The sequence below is a fragment of the Lactuca virosa genome, chromosome 2 (genome assembly GCF_052849685.1).
Source record: "Lactuca virosa cultivar CGN04683 chromosome 2, Lactuca_virosa_CGN04683_v6, whole genome shotgun sequence".
NCBI lineage: Eukaryota > Viridiplantae > Streptophyta > Magnoliopsida > Asterales > Asteraceae > Lactuca > Lactuca virosa.
In genome coordinates this window covers 40,513,541-40,524,849 of record NC_136427.1, presented here as the reverse complement: position 1 = coordinate 40,524,849, position 11,309 = coordinate 40,513,541, and positions in this window count along the sequence as shown.

Below are 11,309 nucleotides of genomic sequence, written 5' to 3'. Positions count from 1 at the left end.
AATCACTTAAACATAGAGTCGATAGTAAATAGCATAGCACGCCTAAGAGAAACCTAATACTAATAGGATACGCTACTAATCCTGATCATACGAAGAAGTGTCTAAAGGTGGTAGCGAAATCATATCCCAAAATGTTGTGCCAACAACTGAGCCATCTCGGTCATTTCTCCGATGACCTCACCCCTTTCCTGTTCAGCTTGCACGGTTCGTGCCTCCATAGCAAACAGCTGCTGCCGAAGTGTGGCGACCTCTGCTTCCAGAGAACGATCCTCACCAACGGGATCCGCTGGTGGAGCAGGGTGGTCCTGGTGTGCCTCATCGGTAGGTGGTTCGACAGGGGCCTCATTCGCGTCCCTATCTTCCTCCATGTCTTCGTCAGTACCCTCAAACTCATAGTCGGTATCAGTGTACTCGTCGGGCCCAACGTCATGGGCTCCCCCTTGTTCTTCTTCAGGATCCTCCTCAAGCATTCCTTGAGCCACTAGCGCTTGATAGAAATGTACCCCTTTCTGATCATCATCCATGGTGACTGCATGGGGGCGTATGAATAAGTCTTGTTTTGATTATCCCTATAGTATATTTTTAGTTATTTGAGTTTTGGGTTTCCCAGGGTTATTAGAGAATGAGGTAGGCTTTTGGATTTATTTCCCGCTATGATTACTCCCGAACACATGTTGGTCATATTCTGAATAAATATTGTTGATCAGGCTATATTTATCCCTAATATGACTACATAACTGCCTAGGTTTAATCATAGTGTTCAATTTCCTCCAGAAGCTTTTATTAGATGTTGTTAGATTATTATCCTAGTATGCGCACATAAGTGTGAAATTTTTATTTTTGGTTCAGAGTTATTTAGTCCCATTGTGTTTATAGTTGCATATCATGTATGGTTAGATATGCTAGTTCACTATAAACATTGCTCTCATACCAACCTGTTACACCCCCGAACCAGATGGCGGAAACGTCCGGGGGCTCGTGTGACTAACAATTGAATAATCATCACAATGAATAGACATGAAACATAACACATTCATCACCAACATTACATATTACAACCAACATTGTTCACATCAAGTACATAAGTTCAAATTGTTAAAAGTACGATAAGTGATGTTACATAAAACAAAACCATACACACTTGCAAATCTTCCAGCTTAACGATTACCTGAGAATACAAGTTATTTTGAAAACGGTCAACATATATAATGTTGGTGAGTTCATAAGTATGTTTGAATAAAAGTCTTTGTATCCGTTGTAAAAACCCAGAAAATCCGATATTTTCTGTAAAGTGTCTGAAAATGATGTGAAAATCAAGTATAAATGCATGTGTGAATTTATGAGTTGTAACATATATGAATGTAGTTTTGATATCTTTGTATTGTAAGTGATAAATTGAATAGTAGTATTTCCCCAGAAAATCCGATATTTTCTGATTTGTTAAAATGTCGGGGTTCTTGTATCGTTAAATAAGTTGTTTTGTATTGACACAATCGAAGGGTTAATCTTCGAAACATTATATTGGTATTGAATCTCTATATGAGCCGTTATAATCATACATGATAATGACTAGGTTGCCTGTCTTAACATTTTTCCAAATGCCGGTATTCGCTCAAGGTTTTGTCGCCCTAGACTGGCCTTGTCTAGCTGTAGCGAACAGCTAAGGCGTGGGGAGTCACCCCGTATACATCTATACACAAACTCTCCCTCTCCCTCCAGGAGACTCTGATTATAACTACAAGCTACGATTGTACACTCAAAGGTGCCAACCGACACGTCTCACTAGATTCTCAACCTTTCGTACTATGTTTAATGTTTACGTGTATGTTGTATGTTATCGAATCGAAAGGTACATATATAAGTATACGAACTTCAATAGTTATGTAAAGGTATAATTTCAATCTACTAAACATGCAAGTTTCAGTCCAAGCCCAATTAACATGTAAATGGGTCACAAAGGCCCAATAACATGTAAGTGGGTAATTTGGGCCCAATAGGCATGTAAATAGACCACAAAGGCCCAACAAACATGTGGTCCCTAACTCAGGCCCAAATTAACATGTAAATGGGTCGCAAGGCCCAATAAACATGTCATGGAAAATATTGGGCTCAATATACATTTGAATGGGCCCTTAAGGCCCAATGGCCAAGTAACGTGAATATTAGGTCCAATAAATAGTTATCGACGTATTTCGTTCATTTGTTTTGTTCCGTTGTTTGTTTTATCCCGAGGTTTACTAGATTGATGATAAGAAGCTTTCTTTTTGTAACAATGACATTTTTGGCCAATAATCCTACAAATTTTCAATTAAGGCCCAAAGTTTTGTAAAAATGACATTTTAGTCCATAATTTATAAAAATTTGCAATTTCGTCCCAAATGTTTAGAAATTCACAAATTTAATCCAAAATTTTATATTTTGACATTTATGGCCTAGTTTTGTAGAAATTGCATTTTCAGCCTCTTGTTTGTAAAAGTTGTCACTTTCGGCCTAATCTTTGATAAAAGTTACATTTTTGGTCCAATTTAGGAATAAATGTTATTTTTACCCCAAAATTTGGTTTATTTACATTTATGATTCAAAGTTTGGCCAATTTACATTTTTAATCCCCAAAACCTCATTTTTTTTTTGCAAATTTAGGCCCAAAACCGTGAGGCCCAAAAATTTGGCCCATTAAGCTAAAATTTACATTTTTGGCCCTTTGGAAAGTATGTTTATCATAAAAATCCCTTTTTATACAAGTAGGACCTGTTTGGTCCCTATAAAAACATAAATGTCACTTTTTGCCCTTATCTTTTGTTTTCTTGACAATTTTTGACCTTTAACAAGGTTTTTGTTGAAATCTTTTGTATCTTAAACATGTAATCACTTTTGGCTTGATAATGTGATGTATATAATGTCATAGTTCATAGATCTTTGTTCAATATTACCTAAAATTTCAAAATTTGCTAAGATCTAACACATTTTTACCAATAAACTAAGAATTCACACAAAACATGCATATAACACATAGATCCACACATTTTACTTGCATTCTACCCCAAAAATCATATGAAAACCGAAAACAAGGGGGTATGAACTCATCTTTGCTTGATGTTTCGGCTTTTGAAGAGAGAATGGAAAGGATTTTTGGTCCTAGCAACACCTTGAAGTGGATCTCGAGTTTATGAAGCTTCAAAGGTGTGATCATGGAATAAAACTATGTAAGAAGGAGTTTTTCATGTTAAGATGGAAGGAGATACTTGTGTTTGACAAAAACTTACCAAAGATTGGAATGACTTGATGAAGATCCTTAGAACTCTAGCAATTTTCGAGATCTTGGAGGAAGGAGGATAATCTTTGAGAGTGTTTGGAGAGAATTTGATGTAGTGTGTGTGTGTGTGTGTGTTTGCCTCTCGGCCGAGAGTAGAAGAAGAGAGGGGAGAGAGGTAGTGAGGTGACCTTGCATGGAAATATGGGAGACCATGCATTGATACATGGTGGACAATATGGAGGTGGCACCTCCAAAGTCAACCCCCCTTCCATTTCATTTTTTTTTGTTAATGTGTTGGGCCGAGAGTTTTGGGCTAGGAGAAAGGGTGGAGTAGTTTGGGCTTTGGCTTGCCTTTACTCAAAATCATGAGGCCCAATGATTACTTTTCGGCCCAATGAGCTCATTAGATAGCTCACGGCCCCAATAGGATTAAAGAATGGGTTTATGGCTTACTAATGTTAATTGGGTTAGCTATGGACCAATAAGGCCCATTAGGGTTAGAATGAATCATTCTAGGCCCAAATGGTCCAAAATGTTATAGATTTTAAGAATTAGGTCCATTTAGAATCCAAATAGGGTTTCCAGGCCCAAAATGGTTGAATTGGATGCTTATTGGTCCATTAGGCCCAATAAGGAAATCATAGTCCAATATGGACTCAAACCATGGTTCTTAGGGCTCCAGACTCTTTGATGAACATAATTGATGAATCTAAATGAGCATTGAGTGATATTTACTTAGAGTATATGATTTACAATAGTTGAATGGTTACACAGGAATAGAATTTCCTAGCTAAAATGCTAGTTGTGACATAAAGCATTATGGAGACAACTCAAAGACCACGAAGGGTAATAAAACTGCCACCGCCTTCATGAAAGGTAAAACTGACCTTGAAGAGATTAGGTAATTGATTCAGGATCCACCAAGCACATTACCCACAACGTTGAGATTCTTGAGAACATGGTCCAAACTAACAATGAGACTCCTATTGTTATTCCTAATGGAGAATTCATACCTGTCAAAGGAAAGGGTGAATGTACCTTTACAAGGGGGTGCTAGGATTAAAAATGTTCTTCACATTCCCAAATTCACATGTAAGCTTCTTTCAGTTAGTAGTTTTAGCAAAGAACTTCAATCGACTATAACATTTTTCCCTGACTTTTGTGTGATGCATAAGTTGTACACGAGGAACTTGATTGGTGCGGGTGAGTGCATAAAAGGTCTTTATCGAATGGGGATGTTTGGAACCGAGAAGAAGGCTTGCATGGCAACTACAAATGTTTGGCATAAAAGGCTTGGCCATGCTTCTGGTGATAAACTGACTCAAATCAACTTCCTTAAGAATGTTTCTTTTAATAAACATTGTGATTCTTATTCCAAAGCCAAACATACTAGGCTGCCCTTTCAATTTAGTGAAATTATGACAAATGATTGTTTTGAATTATTACATTGTGATGTTTGGGGAAAGTATCGTTTTTCTTCTATTTCTGGACCCAACTATTTCTTAACCATCGTTGATGACTTCAGTAGGGGTGTTTGGGTATTTTTACTCAAACACAAACATGAAGCTAGGAAATGTCTCGTTAACTTCTACAACTTGATAAAAAAATCAATTTGAAAAACAAGTTAAGAAAATTAGAAGTGATAACGGAGGGGAATTCACCTCTCATGAGGTAATCGGTTTCTGTTACAAGGAAGGAATCTTACTTGAGACCACCTGTCCTCACACCTTGCAACAAAACGAGGTTGTTGAACGAAAGCATAGACACCTTCTCGAAACCGTACGAGCCCTTAGATTTGAAGTAAATTTACGAAAAAGATTTTGGGGTGAGTGTGTATTAACTGCAGCCTACATTATAAATAGACTACCATTTAAGGTTCTAAGAAACAAAACCCCTTGTTGTTTTTCAACAATATCCAGACTATGAACACATGAAAATATTTGGGTGTTTGGTTATTTCAAGAGTAATGAAACAAAAGGAGACAAGTTTGAAGCGAGGGGGAGGCCTAGCGTGTTCATACGTTATCCTCAAGGGATCAAAGGTTACAAAATCTTTTATATTAAAATCAAGAAGGTTATTGTTTCTCGTGATGTCCGGTTCCATGAAATCCATTTCCCTTTCCTCGAGAAAATTAATGAGTCCACAGATGACGATTCGTTAGAAGTATTTAGCCCATCTCATCACAGCGATGAATAGAATACATGGGACCATCATGAAACACAGCCAACGTATGTTCAAAATCATGTTGAAATGAACATACCGAGTCAAAATCTCGATGAAGAGAACTCTCCCTTAGAAACCGACATATCTACTACCAATCTAGACATTGTCAACGGCGACCAAAAAATCAACCAGGAACTACATGGCGTCACCAGGGAACCATTCGCTACAACACATGAGAAAAGAAACAAAAGCCAACCAAAATACTTGACCACTTATCACGTTGAACTCCCCACTTCGATAGACCATGCACAAGCTTCACCAAGTCAAGCCTCCTCTACGATACATCCCTTATCCAATTTTGTCTCATATAAAAAATTCTCTGATTCTCACAAGGCTTACCTCACGGCCATCGACTCTAACGATGAGCCAAGATCCTTTTATCAAGCTGTTAAAAGTGATAGGTGGAAAGAAGCTATGAAAAAGGAGATTCAAGCCTTAGAGAAAAATGGGACATGGACTTTGGAAGACATGCCTACTGGAAAACATATTATTGACTCGAAATGGGTCTACAAAGTAAAGTATAAACCTAATGGCGAAGTGGAGAGATATAAGGATCGTCTCGTTGACAAAGGGTTCACTCAAATGGAAGGCGTGGATTATCACGACACATTTGCACCAGTTGCAAAGCTTGTCACCGTTAGAACTCTCCTAGACATTGCAGTGAAAAGAAATTGGCTTATTCACCAACTGGACGTCAATAATGCTTTCTTGCACGGTGATCTTAATGAAGAAATTTACATGAAGACTCCTCAAGGCTTTGCAAAAGAAGGAGAGACTAGAGTTTGTCGTTTACGAAAGTCCTTGTATGGTCTAAAGCAAGCTTCATGCAATTGGTTCCAGAAGCTTTCTAATGCTTTAATCAACCTTGGTTTCAAACAATCTCGTGCAGACTATTCTCTTTGTATACACAAGCAAGGAAACTGTTTTGTTGCTGCACTTATCTACGTTGATGATGTCGTTTTGATTGGAAATGGCAATTAGAAAATGCAAGCCGTAAAGGATGATCTGGGCAACAAATTCACCATTAAGGACCTAGGAAACCTAAAATACTTTCTTGGGATATAGGTTACTCGCACTCCTGAGGGATTGGTTTTGAATAAATGAAAATAGATACTTGATATACTAGACGATTGTGGGTTACAAGGATGCATACTGAGGTCGTTTCCAATTGAACAAAATCTGAAGCTTGACAAAGTTAAAAAGGAACCAACAGTTGATGTTGGTCATTATCGTTGTATAGTTGGAAGACTTCTCTACTTGCAAGCCACACGACCTGACATCACATACTCAGTGAATGTATTGAGTCAATTCGTTGGTGATCCTCGCACGACCTCACCTTGATGTTGCGCATAGGGTACTTTGTTATTTGAAGGGTACAGCAGGACAAGGTATCCTTTTCCCATGCAACAGAGGTTGTCATCTCACCGGATATTATGACTCTGGCTCGGATGTCCATTCACGCGAAAGTCTAGGACCGGGTACTTACTTTTACTTGGAGTGCTCCTATTTCCTGGAAAACTAAAAAGCAATCGATCGTCTCGCGCTCTTCTGTTGAAGCAAAATACGGGTCAATGGAATCTACTATCAGTGAAATTCTTTGGGTTCGATGGCTTTTGAGTGAGTCGGACGTTCATTCAATCAAACCAACCCCCTTGTTTTGTGATAACCAAGTTGCACGCCATATTGCTAACAATCCGGTCTTCCATGAAAGGATGAAACATGTTGAGATGGATTGTTTTTTGTTCGTGAAAGAGTGGAGTCGCAGGAGATTGAACTTCTTCCCATTGCTTCCAATATGCAGATTGTTGATCTCCTCACTAAAGGCTTAGGGACTGAACAACTTCGTTTTCTTCTTAACAAGCTGGGCACTCGTAATCCTCATGCTCTAGCTTGAGGGGAAGTGTTGGATTTAAAAGATCCTCTTATCGGTTCTAGATATAGATTGATTCTATCCTTTTTTATGATTATATTATTTTTAGCTTTGATTTGTTATCCCTTGTATAAAAAGGCTTTGCCTCTTTGGAATTCAACAGACAAAAGTTATTATGTATCATGAAATTTATCATTTTTTCCACCTTGGGCTACAGTCATGTGACTTGAATGCTTTTCTTGTTGAAAATAATGAGATATTTATAGTTATGTAAAATGGTAAAACACACACACACACACACATATATATATATATATATATATATATATATATATATATATATATATATATATATATATATATATATATATATATATTCGAATTCTAGCCGTTAGTGAATGAAAAAAGTATTTTTTTTAAAAGTAACCGTTGGAACGGATAGAAAAAAAGGAAAATTGACGAATGAAAGAAGGAAAGAGAATTAGATGAGCATTCTCATCACTCTATTCCTGCGCCACCTTCCCCGCACCCTCGGTGTAGTGTTCCGAGGTGCGGGTTCTTTCCCCCTTATTCCTTCCCGTTATACTCCTTCGAGCCCGAGTAGACAACAAGACAATTGCTTTTCTAAGCTCAAAATGTGTCCGAAATAAATTTAGCTTTACTTTGTAAAATTAAAAACTAGATGAATATTATCTTTACCATTTATTTGTTGCCACCTCATTCAATGAAATTTGAAAATTTTGTTTGCCGCCGTAGAAAGTCAAATACTGGTTTTTTGAAACGGGGCGGAAAGGCAATAAATGAAGGATACGAAGTTGTTAATGTCAAATAATTTAGAGGTGTTGTTTTGTTACTTTAAGGCCTGCTCTATTTGTTTTCCACCGATTTTATTTTCTTTTTAAAGTTTTGATATATAATTTTTAGATATATCTGAAATATTGTGAAATGAAATTTCTTTTATTCTTTTAGGAATTTTAATGAGTCATTATATCAAATATTTTTACTTATTTATGTTTTAAGGTTGAATTTGTGTTTATTTTTTATTTTACATCAAATAATTATTAATAAATAGTTTTTTAAACCATGAACTAATGTTAAGTTATGTATATTTTGCGTGTGGTTTTCCTTCGTATTTGCAAGTATTTAAGTCATTGAATTACTAATATAATATTTTACGGTCAATATTAACACTTTCATATTTAAAAGAAAAATGAGAACCAAAATATTGAGAGCCATCAATAATATCGTATAAACCTTTTTCTTGAGAAAAAACTTCTTTATCAAATATATAACTAATATAAATAATAAACTACGAATGTGTACTTATATAGTGTCTAATTTATCTAATTTACCTACTTAGATTCTAAATATTTTAATTTAAATTATAATAATTTTCCATTATTTTTTTTAAACGACAAATCTAATCTACTTCTAATTTTAGATATGTCACAAACGAGACTTGAATCATCGTCAATGAGAGAGAACACCTGATATCGCTTGATATCGTTGGACTAAAATTTTAATTATCTGTTTTTATCTCTAATAATTGTTTAGATATTTCGATTTTAATCTTGCTACCTTTATATAAATTGTTTTGAGTTTTATTTATCCAGTTTTACCTCATATGTTCTAAGGTTTACCTGAACACTTTCTTCATCAGTTTCATTTAGTCGTTTTAAACTTATAACAAAAGTTCTCTTTCTTAAAAAAAAAAAAAACTTATAAAAAAAGTTTCACAACAATGCGTGGGAAACAGTTCCTACTTGACATAATGGGCCATCAAACTCTCGATTTCATATCAATTCATCCACTTAAGTTTTGATGATGCTCAATTGACCCATGAAGTCTCAACCTTTTTTTTTTTTTTTTTTTTTTTGCCATTTTGGCATTGGTGACACCCCGCTCCCGATTCCCTTGATGACCTGGAGCCTACGTGGCCGGTATAGGGTATGAGTAAATGCATTTTGAACGTTAACCTATAAATTAAAAGAAGGTGGTGAAACGACGTTATCTTTTTTAAAAATCGACGACCATGTCTAATCCTTCATTATCGCCATTATCAATATACCACAACCTATTCAAACATTTATTTTTGTTCCCAAACATGCCAAACAACAAAAAACGCTAAGAATCGAGCATTTTGTGAGTGATGAAGACTGGGGAAAACTGGTTTCCTGAGCTTTGGCTCTTTAAAAAAAAAAAAGACTGGGGAAAACTGAAATCCATACTTTAGTGTTGAGTTTTTCTATGAAAGTACAAAATTTTGACTATAAGTCGGTCACCTTCGAGGGTTTCCAGCAAGATTAAGGCAAGTGATTAAAGACTGGTGTCCTACTCATGTCCTACTCCTGTTGAATCATTAACACATGGGTTAGAAATACTTCAAGGTGAAGTCGACGGACTTTGGTTGTACAATTGGTTGTCATATATACATTTATGTTGATCAATTTAATGAGCCATTGTTTGACTGGATTAGAGACAAGTGATACCATAAGTAGAAGAGATCCCAATGTCATCTGATGAAGAATGTGATGAAGACGATTCTCTATCACGTAAAGACATTTCCTTCTTGTATACTCTTGAAGATAATGTAAAACCTATTTTAAACAACACTCTAAATGATAAAATTTTGAGTAAACTATCAAGATTTTTTTAAGATTCTTGAACCTTCACTACAAACATTTTCTAAAAATATAAAACATGTAATTGAACTGCAAAAAAGTAAAAGTCTTTCTTAGTCAACATCACTTCTAAACACATGGAAAAAAATGGTCATTCACACTCATTCAGCCAAAAAAACAAACTTTATTCTACAACACTTCCCAGTCATACATCGTTTATCCATTTACCATCTTGAAAACAAGGTAGGTAACCAATAAAATAAATTAAAAATACTAAAAAAAGGACAACATTTTGAGTATATACTTGACCTCGAGTACTCCTGCATCAAGTGAAGGAAATTTCTACTTCCAAAATCTTAGGGTGATATATTTGTTGAACAATGTATTTTTAGCTATTTTCTCAAACCAAGCAAAACATTCCTAAATTTAGGCCACCAACCCTTGAAAATAACTACTAACATAAATGTAAAATTATTAATGTACCCCTAACTCTATGAAAGAACTAATTAACGGATTATGTAATTCTGATTCTTCAATTCGCAACGACTTAAACACTGTAGATCCAAATACCCTTGAAGGGAATGACTAAAATATGTTTACATCTTGTTTTTTTTTTTTCATATATCATGACAATTGTTTATTTTTAGAGATACATAATAAATTAAATTGTAACCATAAAACATTTATAGTAACATCTTGTTTAATTTTATTATAACCATTGTTTGTTTTTAGTCACAAATCAAATATTAAACCGTGATCATAAAATATTTATGATCACATTTAGACACACATCGCAAATTTTATTATGACCATAAAATTGTTATAGTCAAGGTTTTTTCTTATATTATGATAGTTGTTTATTTTTAGTCACACATAACAAATTAAACTAGGAAAATTAAGTAATCTAAAAAAATGATAAAGTAACCACATTCTCCGGAACACATAGTTCCAGAAAGGTCTCCGGAATTCTGGAGTACGATTCCAGATAATTGTTCTGAAATACATTTGACTTTTTTTGCGTGTAAGTTTTGCTTTCATAAAATGTAATACATCGTTTCGGAATACATTTGTAATACATGGTTCCGGAGTATATAAGTTTTGTTTTGATAAAATGTATAACTTTTGGTTTTATAAAATATAAAATGCAATTAAAATGAACAAACAACTAATAAATACATAAACCAAAATAAAGAATGTGTGTAGGTCATATTACAAATACGATGTTCAAATTATCTTTGTCTTTGTACCCTAAAATATTTCCGCTAGTCGTTTTTGTAAGGTCCTTGATGGAAGGATCTATACCAATGATCAATCAAGCAAATGAAATAATAAAGAAGATGAG